Here is a 14895-nt window from a genome sequence, read left to right as displayed (position 1 = left end):
ACAAATGAAGTGGTACTTCCTTTTGTTCACTTCACCCAACGTATGCTTTATTTACTATTTGCTAATTTTACCCAGCCTGGACATTCAAACAAACATTTTAGATATTATTACGACATTCTATTAATGTTATAATTATTTTAGATTTTCCACATTGGTTAAATTTTGTTATAAAATATATTTTTTTAGAACGCGTTATTGTAATACAAGATTAGCAACAATGGAATTTAAATTAAGGGCATTTGTGATACAAAAACACAGGAAAGTGAACTAATTTAAATATTAGTATGTATACCTTATTTATTTTTGAATGTATGTATCTTGAAAATATTGTTTATCAGCTTTGTTTTAGGTTTAATGTACGTGTTTGCGTAACCAGTGGAAAGGCACGCCTATTGTTTTACCTTTGTAAGTTAAAATCGCCAGTTTCTGTTTTGCTTGAATACAGAATGCGTGGGTTTTCGTACAATCCTTGTCATTAATACCATGTTATTTTTATCCTGATATATTTTATGGGTTTTAAAATTTAATTCTTTACGAATATTGCAAACAACACCACTATTTACCGTGTTTGTATAAAATAAAAACTCATCATAAAAATTCACTCTCATGCAAATACCATACTCTATTATTATTTTTATAACTTGAGTTACTCTTTAATCGTGATATTAATTTATTTTTAATAAATTTACAACTTTAGGAAATGTTAATAAGTTTTTCACTCTGACTTGATTCACAATACACATTTGTAAATAAGCTACCTATGAACAAGAAATGACTTATCCTCCACAGGCAATAAAAATTAAAAATATATTCGTTTGCTTATTTTAGTTATATTAACTGCAAAGCTAAATATAAGAATAATGTGTTCAGTTAGTAGTTCATTAGTTTTATTTTATGTATTTATCACATAGTATAAGTTTTGTCATTTAATTTACAGAGAATCTAGAAATATGATCATTAAAACGCATGTTAAGGATGTTTTATACAGTGTAATAAAATTTTAAGAAATTGTGCTGTGTTATTTGAAACCAATAAATTACACGGCCTTAGACATAGCGCGTTTATTATTACACATAGATTGAATTTACTAGTCCCAAGTTCTGGTATACGTCATATAAAAATGAACATGTATCTAAGAAATGTACGAATTAGAAATTTAGAGCCAAAAATTATAAATACTTCAACCAGCTCAAAGTCAAAGGACTTTTGCACGAATTTGTAGTCAGTCTGAAAATAAAAGGTACCCAACTCTACTATTTCCACTAATGCATATTCACTAATCACTGTAAACTTGGACAAGGTACCTGGATGAGCGTCGAGTAAATCTAGTAGGATTTGCGTCAGTTTAACATATCAGGAAGAAGAATAATTAGGCATATTTCTCATATTTGCCTTAATGTTTAGGTAGGTCCAGTCATGATTTACCTAGAAGTTTGGTTTTATTCCTCGCATCACTTATAGATAAATACAAATCTTTAAGTATACCACAATAACGTAATACTATAAAGAAAATTATTTTAGAAAAATTGGAGTATTCATATCTAAATTGTTAAAAGAATGGCCTAGCGACATTGATAACAGCTGTACACCTCGCATTGGTTTTTAAGGAGGACTGTCATCAATCTAGCTTCCATAAGAGCGCCACTTACCTCAGTACTATCAGTTTGTCTAACTACTTCTATACTGTCACAAGAGCCCTTCGTTCATATATTCTGGTTTCTTGTCGGAGGGAGAAGATGAAAAGGGATAATCCAGATAAGGAGAGGAGGAAGAAGCAAGAGGGGGGGGAAGAAGAGAAAAGAATAGAAAGACAAGTTTTGAAAAGCGTCTTCTGAAATCGCAGAGCAGGACGGTGAGTGTAAGCAGGAACTGCGTTTATGAAGGTAAGTGCGTTCATGCAGATAGAGTCCTTCGCTGTGCTGGTGCTAGCGGTTGGAGTATGAGGTTCGTGTGCTGGAACACATCAGATCCAGGAGGGCGATGAAGACATAAAAGAGAAATTGGAACATTGGGACAGAGGAAAAAAGGGAAGATGGGGTAAGTTCCAAATACCTTTTGGAGGTGCTTGAAAGGTTATGCTTGATATAGCTATAGAAACAATGAATAAATTGGCTTTGAAAAACATAGAAGTGTGAGAGCTAATAAAGTTAGACTTATAGTGTAAGAACAAACATATTTAATCTGGGGAATTACTAATATAAAGTTGCTTGAGGGAGTGAAGAACACGAAAGCAGACGAAAGGTAGCAAACATAGATTTTTTGAAAAGTGCATGAAGAGAAAAGAACTGAGGTAAAGAAGTCAGTAGTTAGTTAGTGGAAATAGAATGGAAACGGTGAAACCTACAACTGTAGGTCATCTTGAGGAATGACGGTAGTAACACTAAGAATGTGGAGAAGAAGTAGAAATCGTTAGTAAACTCGTGATTAAAACAGGTAATATTCAATAGATTCAACAATATGAAGTATTATAAAAGAATTTAATGGTGTAATGATGGAATTTAAATCAAAGAAAGGGGAAAAGCGACTGATGGAAAACGAGAATGTAGGAAATCCTCATCCTCAAGTCACAGTTTTCACAGCGCAATAAGCCCGTCATTAGGATGTACTTTGTGGATTTATGTTTGGAGGACGAATAGTTGACAGAGGAGGTGTTAGGGGATATATATTTCAGTGCAGGATGGTGTGGTATTTGCGGCAGGATTGTGTAGTTTACCTTGCAGGGTTGGAAGAAACAATCACTGCATACAATTGGGAGGGTAGTGATAGAATGCAAAACTTAAACAAGTACTAGTTTGTTACTTAAATATGAGTAACCACTCATATTACAATGAATGTTTGATACACTGTGAAATATAAAATACATGCGCGCGATATACTCAATTCGATTCCAGTAGATACACGAAATAAGTACTAACAAAGAAAATTTAACAGATTATGAATCCCATGAATTCCCAATGATTAATAATAGGATAATAATCCTCACCCTGCTTGTCACATGTATTAATATCCTCCATGTAGGACATTTGGAATATTGGACCACGTGCTTATATGGTATGTTTTGTTTATATCATCATTCAAATTTAATAACATAAATCATACTGATAATTATGGATATATAACGTCAGTAAAATAAATTTGTTCAATATTGCGGATTGTTTATCACTCTAAAAGTACAGGTTTAATGAACGTAATTGGCTATCGACCAAATCTTTTCCACTTCTAGACAAAAACCCGTTAAAGTAAATAGTCCGTGACCTGAATAAGGATTAAGACAAAATTGAGGTTTACTCCCGATCCACATTGTAGAGTAGTAAGCTAGACCGATGGTTGATTCTTTTGGCCATACCTTATCTTAATATTATTAATAATTGCAAGTGGTTATTAATATAAGGTGTAATATGATGTAAATTATCTATGTAACAGTAACTTTAACGGAATTATACTTTAACTGATTGAACTTGGTATTCGCGTTTTGGTATTCAAAATGCATTCTTAAGATTTTGTCATCAATGTGTTTTGCTTTAAATATTTCTTTTTAAAAGAGTTTTTTCATTCCCTTTTAAAGAGATTATTAAACGTCAGTTTAGCTAATTGTGGCACGAATTATGAAGTTAAATCTTATAGTATATGGTTTAGCAGTTGCTATTAAAACTTTAAAAACTAATAACTTGAATAAATTTGTAACACATGAATTACGCAGAACCTTGGTTGAAAGTGTAAGAATTTGGCCTGCGTCATTTATATAGTAGGAATGGAGCTTAACGGTTAAACAGAATAGCCTCTTACTCTCCATATCGTAAGTTTGGCCTAAATGTATAAATTGTGGACATTTTATGAACTATTAAGCTATTAGCTCTTTACAAATTATTTCGTCTATTTTACACTAACCTTGACGCACTAGGTCTAGGGTACAAAGAATTTAAAACAATATTAACCTTGCCATTCTATGATATATCCACGATAGTTTCAGCGCACATTGATTGAAAATAATAAGTTTCGGGCAACGTCTCAAACACTACTGAGTATATACACACTATACACTACAGTAGTATTTGGGACGTTGTGCGGAGCTTATCATTTTCAATCAATGTGCGCTGAACCTATCGTGGCTATTTCATAGAATGGCAAGGTCTACATGCGAGTATTTATACAAAAATGTATTATACGACTGCTGGAATTGATTTTAAACAAGGACAGTTGAAGAGTGGCTTTGGACTCTGAAAGGACTTTGCGTCTGTGATAAAATAATTTTCCTTACAACATTGGATACCTTATAGATACCATTTTGAATGTGTACAATTCACAGTTTAAGCAATACATTTAAGGGGCGCTTTTAAAACCAACGGGATTGGACTTCAAGCTTTTTTTACATATAATAATAAACTTACAAGACGCATTGGCTAAAATAGGCAAGATATCTTAAGCTTTCAATAACAGAGCTCTTCCAGACCATAACCCTAGAAGAAAATAGCGTCCGATAGGTCCTAGACCTTGGAATTTTCAAGAACAGGATATCGAAGGGGCTAATAGCCTACTACAGTTTAATTTAATGGCTAAGATTTCCTAGACGCCAATAGCTTATTTTCATAAACGAGAATCATCCGGACTCTTGGAAATTCCGGGAGTTCTTAAGAGCATTCAAAATGTAGGAGGGAGCTTTTGCTGGCTAGGATCACTTAGGTTCTAGCAGGTTCTACGTAGAATATGGAATAAGAGAGAGGTCACAACTTCAGAGATCAAATTATCCTGGGTTAATCAAACTATGTATTCCGAAATTCTCGAGGTTTATATAGCGGATAATCCTAATAACCATAAGTAGTATAGGCCGCAAGATCGCTCTGATTATATTGGTTCAGAGGTTGTACACTGTATACTCAAGACTATATCTTTTAGGAAACATGTAACCTAAGACAAGAGCTATGTTGTATTTTCAGGAAATAATTTTCCATATTTTCCATGTGCTTTGATACCAATATTTACGTATTTCTGTACCTTTAGTTCATTAGATAACTAAGTATAGTATGTTCCGCACAGTGAGAAATTTATTATAATTTCCAATTCGTGTTGCCATTGTTAAAATGTTAAAATATTCCAAGTAATTCCATATAGTTGTTTTATTCGCAATTAAATTCCACATTTGGTTCCCTCGTTTAATCCAAATTGTACATCGCGTTCGCCATAAATATTCTAGCACAGGAAGTACATTCTCATGTACTGATCCATTCAATGAATAAATTACAATTCAGAATGCGATAAGGCCTTGTTATGTTAATTATAAAATTTAAGTAATTCAATTCCTTCTGAGCAAAATGTCATTAATTAATTTTAAGGGGGTATAAATCTTATGGGTATACGTGAATTATGAAATACTTAGGATGGCAAATCAATGCCCTCATTATTTTATTGAGAGATAGGCATACAATTATTAAACCTATATTTAAATACATCATTTATTAATAGTCTGAATCCACTATGAAAATTCAAATGCATTTAACTTCAAAGACATACAGTATTGTATATTGCTTAAAAATCCTTAGACATGTAATTTTAATTTCAACAGTAACTCTTTTTAAGACAAGAGGATTTGTTGAGTATTTAATTCATCATTTAACTTTAAGTTCCACTATGGGCATTGTTTCTATTATGATTTAATATTCCCCACTTATGTATAGATTAGTATATATAAACACATGTGTAACCATTGTTCCAAAACTGGTGCTCACGAAATTTTTTTTACAATAGTATATAGTATTTATCTAGTTGTAGGTAGTAGTGGGCAGAAAAATGAAGTCATGCTACTATTTGATTGATCTTGAAATTTATCTGCTAAAACTGTGAACTCTATATCCAGTTAACGGTGAAACTATGAAATTGAAATGGTGAAATTCAAGCAGTGAAATATAACTATCAGTGACTATTTATCTGATTGATTACTGATTCATTTCTTGTTATTCGCCGTTGGATTTTGGATTTAACTCACTACAATAAGCATCGTGTTGTGTGCAGGACCATCGCGCGATCTAATTTCAAATTGACCGCTAATATTACAATATTGTAATAACTAAAAGAATATAATGTAACAATAAAATAAAATGCAAGGGTTAAACCTTACAATTTGATAACTTCAAAAATAATGTTTTGTGTGTTTCATCAGTACTACTTCAGTGTACAAAAATGATCAAATCTAAAATATTTATTTCTTATTACATATGATATATTAATAACTAAATTGTTCTGTTTTAATGTGTTTTAAAAGAGTTCGCTTATAGCCACATTTTTCACGGGTTACCGCTGAGTTTTCTCTTTACCGGCATCCACAGAAGCAATTATTTTACTGTTTCCGTTTTCACTGCTAAATTTCAATGCTGCCGGGAATTCATTGAACTGTTTCCAATAACCCAAAATTGGAACAGGTGTTTTTAGGGTTCATATAGTGCCAGCCCTAAAAATGTACTTTGTTTCAATCTTATTTTGCCTTCTCATAGTGGAAAATACTGATAAAAGGTTTTGTAAATTCTTATCAGTAAACAAAGCTCGTGGTGATAACGGCATTCCACCGTTCTAAGAACCAATCTCGGCGTTACATCAACCACTGTTATTTGCTCATGAAGTCTCTGAAGGTCCACGATTGGTGAGTACAGTCGTCTACTGCAACTGGGGCGTGACATGACAGATTGTCTAGGAAGTTAAGATACCCTTTATTGAAGTCAACATCAAACGAAATTCCAATATGAATGCTGCATCTGAGCTAGTTGTTCGTAACCACAAATCTGGTATCCTCCAATATGATCTAGTGGGACTTCAGAGAACTTTATCTTGATAGCAATATATTCCTTAGAACTCCTATTATTACTGATGATTGTTATTGGAGTACATTTCACCAAATTTGCTGGCTATGCCATCTTACTCCATCATTCCTTTTTAGACCCCATAGGAGTGTCTTTAATTTCCTACATGACAAGATGTCCGTAGATCTCCCAAGACATTAATGAGAAATTTAAATCCATGCTGCCGCGTCAGTTAGACCATGAGTCTATTGAAGCACCAGCATGTTAATATCAATCTCGCTAGTATCAGTCATAGTTACAGACGTCGGGAGAAATATCCATCACTGCAACCCTTCACTTTACACCAGACATGGAAGTTCCGGATACGGCCACCAACCGTCACTCCAACACATGCACTGGACACATGCAAGTGTAAGTGCAAAGTTGTGTTGCAGGAACTAACACAAACCAGGATCGATTACATAAGCCGCTCGCTTCCCTCGTAGCTCATGCATGCATCATGGTAGCTCGCGTGCATATTTTAAACTTTGACTCGTATATTTAAACTTGACTCGAAGCACCAATAAAAAAATTATTTTAAATACAACTAGTATTGATGATTTATCTTAATACGAGGTAATATGTTTAAGTGCCATTACACGCGTGTTTTAGGATGTATTACGAATTCCGTGTAAAGTAAACTGTATATTTTGTTAAAACAAAATGTGAAACTGAAGATGTTTAATTTGCACAATAAGATGTGTGAGAGACGCTAAAGTATGTGAATATATACATTTTTAAATACCAAGAAACATATTAAGGAAGATAAAAATTGTGGGCTTATACACATTTGTTGTAAAATTATGAACTTTATTTACTTTCAGAAAATACTAAATGATCTTTGTAGACATTCACTTACACACGTTCAATAGTGTAGTGAGTTTTTAAAACGTTTGAACATTTAACCGTAAGAGTTGTCAAAAAATGAATAACTTTTAAGCTGCTTAATATATTATAATAATAGTTGAATAAAAACAATTACAAATTTTAATTTATTTTGTTAAATACCAATTGTAGTACAAGTAAAAAAGTTTAATTGTGAGTATTATAATGCAAGATTCGCTGAAATAAAATCTTGTCACAGTGTGTCACGAATTTAACGTTGGTTTTTCGTTGTATTATTTTTCTTCTTTACTCTATGAATACGAACATTTCCATTGGTCTACACACAAATTCACCCAAAGATGATAGGTTATGTTGTGTTGGGGTAGTTAGGCTACATTATTATACTGAGTTTGTTTACAAATGTTTTTATTTAGTTATTAGTCGGTACCATCATGGTTACGCGAAAGACCAGCGTACAGGTATTCGCTATTGCTCGACCAAATCCCACGGTTGTTCAGAACTAAGTGCTGCTATATAGATATGATCACTGAAGCTTCATGTGAAATATCTAGTATTTTAGTTAATTTTGTTCTGAGGTTTCGTGTGGACAGACGGACAGTTTTACAGACATACCGGCAGAAATGAAATATTTTCCCGCCTTTGAGAAGCTCAGCCAATAATTGAACACAGGTCAGAAAATATAACTCAAAATCGTACCTCAGTTTTTCTCGTATCGAGATCAACCATATACAGTATATCTAAACTCCGGGAATATAAGTGAAAACATTAATCATTTATTTTATATAGGAACTAACTGCTTAAGTAACAAATAAATTATTTGATGATCAAACTGTATTAAAGTTTTTAACCAATAACATAATTCAGTTACCGTACAACAATCGTACCTATTTAATGACTAAGTCTACGAAAAGTCTTTCCAACAATATTGAGGAGACGCGAAACCATGAACACCTCTAATCAAAATCAAAAAAAAGATCGGTTACCTAGATCTTCATTTAGTACAAAGCTTACAAGTTTAGAAACATGTATACATATATAAACTTTGTTGTCTCTTGCATAAAATTAAAAAAATCAATTGCAAAACTGCTTTTAAATGCATTTGGTGAACGTAAATATGCAGTAACTTTCTAAAAACCAACTTAGTCCTAAAAGGACCTTTGCGCTTCTTCCTGTATGACAAGATGTTCCAGATGGGTAAGGTTGAGGGTATGCGCCTACTCCTCTTGAGATCCACGAGGAAGGATTTTGAGCATTAATATCAGTCATGTCTCCCTTGAAGAATTGTAGGCCAGCTCTACACCAGCCTCTCCAGCCAAAGCAGGCAGGGGGTGGCACGACCTTACGTGTAGGTTAGCAACTGTATTTAACACATAGGGAGCTCCAATACTCCAACAATCATTCCCGCAACAGACTGGACCAATTGATCAACCCTTACACCGTAATGTGTTGACATTTGCGGTTAGTAATATGCCCCTCCTTGTCATCCGTAGGGTGTCCCCATGTTACGTGATACGTCGGTTTGTGCTGAACCTAGTAGGTTCAACTGGAATGTATAAACGAGTCAGAAGTGAACCCTCCTAGGAAAAACGTTTAAGTTGAGACCACCCTCACGCAGACCAGCACTCCAATCATGATTCGATAAAGATAAAGCAACCTGTAATCGGCTGACGCAGGGATATTCCCTAGCCACGGCCCATCGGTTGGTGCACTCATCAGCCTCCCTACAGTTGCCTACCGACAGTAGTGGTAGAAGCGTCAAGTAAACTTCTAACGTGACGGGTGTTAAATCATTATCATTAAACTATCATTTGAATTTTGAGATCAGTGGATCAGAGTCCTGTTAGTCTACAAGCCGAAAGCCAATTTAGAAAGTATAAGGGTACATAATGGTTTTTATCATCAGTCACACTAGTTTTGGAAATGTATTGAACGAGTTAAAATATATAACGATAATTTTTCTCACATCAACTTTTTTATAGATACATAATCTATGTTTAGACACTTAATAATTATATCATTGTCAGACAACTAACTAAATAGAGAGATTGGAATTCGCCAATGTCTGAGCCCATGGTTGTCAAAAGACGATTTAATACTATGTATTTATGTGTCTTACGGTTGTTATGTGTCAAGTAAAGAAAATATATGTAAGACAAATTATCGTTCCGTATTTTATCCTCTTCGATACCCTCCAATTTTGACCTCCTCGAACGGTTTCTTTTATAGGGAAAGTTACTGTACCGATTTCAAGAAAACATAAGGTTGTATCCTTATAAAATGGAAATAGGCCATCCTAGTGTACGGTGCAAATTACTAATATCATCAATAGGTCTTTAATATCTATTAAAATTAATTGCAATAAATAATGTTCTTGGGAGCAGATTAGGCAAAAGATTGATTGGACTTCAGTTTTTTCAAGCATACAGTCATAAAACTACATTTACTAAAATAAAAAAAGACCTTTTGTAAGTTAAATAATTGGGGTTCCGTAGATAAAGTTAACTACATCTAACTCTCAGTATCTGCAGAAATGGTTGGCCCTAGTAATTAACAAAGCCTGATTGGAAAACTCATCACAAGATTGGGGTTAATTGAACGTTGTCCCGTCGACAGCTATTTTAATCACATTACATAATTACAGTCGCATTCGATATTACAATTATATCTGTGTGTTTGTACGGTTTATGTTTAAGTGAACACATACGTTATTTGGACGTGATCACATTATCTCTAACATATAAGCACATTACCTAGGGACGACTTGACCGATTTGCTATCTTCTGATTCAAAATATCCATAATCATCCAAATTAGGTTTTTATAATAAGAACAATTTAAAGTGTAGGTATTCCACATTTTGCAATGAAACCAAAAATCTCTAGCGCTTTGACAGTAATAATTTCGGCCTACTGAAAACAGCAATTACAATAATCAATACTGTTATATAAAAGTCTAATGGTACATGTATGTTCCGTAAAAACTACGGGAGCGATTGAACTTAAAAACTTTACATTTTAATTATTAGAATCTCATAATACTATTTGTATTTCGAAACTCGCTCTGGAATACGCCCCACTGGTCTCTAGATTTGCGAAAAATCCCACCTTGGTCTCTAAAGTTGCATTACAACAAACAAATTATATTTATTGAAAGAGCCTGTTGAATGTAACAAACTGTTTTGTGTAATCTTTATTTTAGTACAACACAATCATATGTTTGGAAATTTTAACTACTATTATAAATTTTTCACATTTATAGTCTTGAAAGCAAAGAGAAAGTTTGTAACAAAACTTCGTATTTCAATGTTATATCGAGTCACTGTTGAGCACAGAGTTTATCCAGATAAGAATATTTTAAGTTCTAAGAAAAATATATGTTAACTCTATGTTTTAGGAGATATTAAATAAGCTGTGCTTGATCAGTACTGTAGTGCAAATAAAAATGTCAAAGTTACTATCTAACTTTGACTATACACTTTAAAGATTGTTATAGCCCATCTTAGTTGTCTTTTGGACCAAAATAGGCTTATCGAATGTGTGTATGTATATATAAATATTCTTTTTTGGTATGGGAAACAAGGCTAAATCAGATATATCACACAAAATACCAAGACTGGAGTAAGTTAATTGCCATAAACATACAATTTTTCGAATTTTTATTTTTAAGTTTTTTTTAAATTTTGTCTTTTTTCTACGGAACGTTGTATATAGAAACTACATAATGGTAAATAAGGGTACATAACATTATGGCAAAAAAGAACGTAAATAACTAAACTCAACGTTTTAATTTATTTTTGAAAAAAAGTAAGATACTAGAAGAAAACATGTCTAGTTCAAAATGTTTCTGTATTGGGGGGGGGGGTGGGGGGGGGGGGGGGTGGGGGGGGGGGGGGGTGGGGGGGGGGGGGGGTGGGGGGGGGGGGGGGTGGGGGGGGGGGGGGGTGGGGGGGACTTCACAATGGGTCGAACGAGGTAGACGGTGATTGTTGTTGTGGGATGTTTATTGCAGGTCCGGTCTGTTATTAGTTGGGTCGTCCCTTGGAACCTTTGCCCTGCACGGCTGTGTGTGTTGGCTCGCCCATTCACTGGTTGACGCAGCTTCATATAGAATTAAAACATATCCCCAGACGGGGGTGTCAGTTCTTATTTTATTATTTTTACCTATACCGTTGTTTATCATAGAAATCTTAAAACAGTCTTTTTTCTTCTGTTCCCCTCTTCCTTGGCATAAATTTTATCAAACTAACAAGTTTTAAATTAATATTCCAACATCCGTGTTTAGTTATTAATTTACATACAAACATAAATAACACATGTTAATAACATTTTTTACGTACCATGAGTATCGGATTTGTGCATTATTCAGAAAAATAAATACTGAATTGTTTTAATACACTCCTCCTCTCCCAAACCATGTAGTTATCGCAACTGTTTACTTCACCTGTGCCCTTTTATCTAAATCATAAACTTTTTATTCCTCTTGAGGTTTTCTTCAAGTTTAAAATACATTTTTAACAAGATTACAATTCAAGTTAATATTTACAATTTAACAGGGCTGTAGAATTTCCTCAATTGTTCAATATATTTTAATTTAATCTTCCTTGTCACTGAAATTTCTCAAATCAAACATACATACATACAGCGTACATCTAATATAGTTTTCTTCATTCTTACAACTAATTTAATTCGTCATAATTTTTAATCAGTTCCTTTTTTTATTTTTTTTTTGTAATTCAAATTATTTACCCTTCGGTAATTATATTGTTTTGTTATATTTAAATATGCATTCTTCTTTCCCCAGTGGGTTTCACATCCTGCAAGTGTATTCTACGGAACTCATTCAATTCTTTTAAATTTTTGAACTACATATGAGTTGGAGCTAATAATTGAAATTAATTCTGAATGGTCCTTCATATTTCAGATCTAGCTTATATCGCTGATTTGTAATTCTACAATAGACTACATCATACATTTTTAATTGCCTGTGATTTCGGTTGTATCGGTTTCATCTCGAATTCAGCTCATTTTGTCTTTTTAAATTTTGAATAGCTTCAACCATCTTTGCATTCTTATCTTTGCTCCATTTTTCATCACAAATATCTTTAATTTGCCATTTTAGTGACAAACCATCATTTGCTTTGAAACTGAACATTAATTCAAATGCAGACGACTTTATGCTTTCATTGTGACAAGTATTTAGGGCCATTTGCACATGGTACAAATCCTTGTCCCCAATTCTTTTTACAGTCATGATAATAAGCTGTCAGAATTTGATTTAAATTTCGAATTTGCCTTTCACTTTTATTTCCTTGAGGAGTATAAGGTATAATGGTCCTTTGTTTTATGCCCAAATTAAACAAATAATTTTTGAATTCCTCGCTGACAAAATATGTTCCATTATCCGTCACGAATTCTTCAGGCAAAGAACAATTTTTGAAAAATATTATTTTCTAATGCATTAATTACATTACCTGAGGTGCATTTCCTGAGTGGCATTATCCAATTATATTTGGTGAAGTCATCTACTGCTATCAGGATGTATTGCATTCGATTGGAAAATGCAGGTAATGGCCCATAAATATCCATATATAACTTCTGCATTGGACGACTGCTCAGATTGCTGTTCAAAGGTCCTTGGTCCCTCCAGTTGCTACTTTTTGCTTTCAAAACATACTTCACAAACATTTTAAATTATTTTTCACATAATCATTTAGTTTAGGGTGATAAAACCTTTCATTTATTTTTCTGTTGTGTTTTTAAAATGCCGAAGTGACAGCCAGACAATGAGTTGTGATAATACTCGTATACAACCTTGAATAAGTGCTCAGGTAAATAGATCCTTTTAGAATTGTTTTTATTGTTCACATAAAATAGCACCCCTTTTTCCACACTGTAAACATCACTATTGGTATAGTTCAATGTTCGGTTTTCAACATGTCCCTGTTCAATGGATTCCTCCAGTCTAGTTCCTAATAGTTGGGTTTCTAACTTAATTTTATCCCATTCCTCCTTGAAAGCCACCTTTCCACTCAGGTTCAAATAATTACTATTTACATCAAGACTTATTAACTGCCGTAACTTTTTCCTTAAATCTATCACCTTAAGACTAGGAGACACTTCCACACCTCTTAACCTAATTTCATAGTCCAATTCCTCCTTGGTTAACAAGTCCACCTTAAGTGCCATTTTAAAAGTTTAATATTAAACACTTTATAATTTTCCAGTATCCAAGCCACTTATTAATTTACAACCACTAAGTTCAATTTTATTAAGGTTCACCAGAATAAAGCAGAGTGGCGCACTTATTTGTATACTGAATGTTAATATACAAAATTTTTTGTTTTTATTATGATGACCCTAAATAGTCTCGAACTCATAAGATTTAAGTAGATACTGGTGGAAATTAAAAACTGCACCCTTTTAGAAATATTCAGGTTTATTAAATCAATTCAAATGTCAATTATTAACCTTGTATTCCACCAAAACAATGTTTTGAACAATAGGTTAAAATTACTACTTCCTTAGGCAAGGCACTTTCGATTTAATATTGGCTCACTGTCCTCTAAATACGTGAGTATAAAATATAAAAAATAAAATAATAATCTTGAACAAATCTGAATGAAATAAATTAAATAGGCTTCTTCTCAAAACTAATAAAATAATAATTATAAACTTCTTTCAAATAAAATTCTCAAACAAAACTAAACAGTTCTCAACAGGAATTTTTCACAAGTTCCTACAGGAAATGGTGCAGCACCTGCAGCTCTTAATTTTAACTACAATCCCTATAATTTCAATGAAATTTTAAGTTCGACTTTAAATAACTTACTCCTTTACAATTTTATATATATTATAGTCCACACTCAACAGAATTTGATCGTTAATTTCAAATTTTTAATTCCAATTTCAAATTAATTCACTTCTTAATTTTGCAAATTTCAAATTTAGAAAAAATTAACAATTCAGTCAAAGGTACTTAGCTCTTTGGTCGTGAAGGTCTTGGAGTTCGGTATTAATATAATTTATACCGACGGATCCTACGCCCGACACTAGTTTTAAAAAACTCGCACTAAAATGACTTTACTCTCTCGCTTCTCAACTAGGAATGGTCGCAGAGCGTGGTTTCTCGGCCTGCACGACTACGCTCCTGTTCCTGCAGGCCTGTTTAAATCTCTCCCAACGCAGGTTGGCCGCCTAACCAAAGATAGAGTCCACTGTAAACTA

The sequence above is a fragment of the Homalodisca vitripennis genome, chromosome 1 (assembly GCF_021130785.1).
Source record: "Homalodisca vitripennis isolate AUS2020 chromosome 1, UT_GWSS_2.1, whole genome shotgun sequence".
NCBI lineage: Eukaryota > Metazoa > Arthropoda > Insecta > Hemiptera > Cicadellidae > Homalodisca > Homalodisca vitripennis.
Note: the sequence above shows the minus strand (reverse complement) of the source record.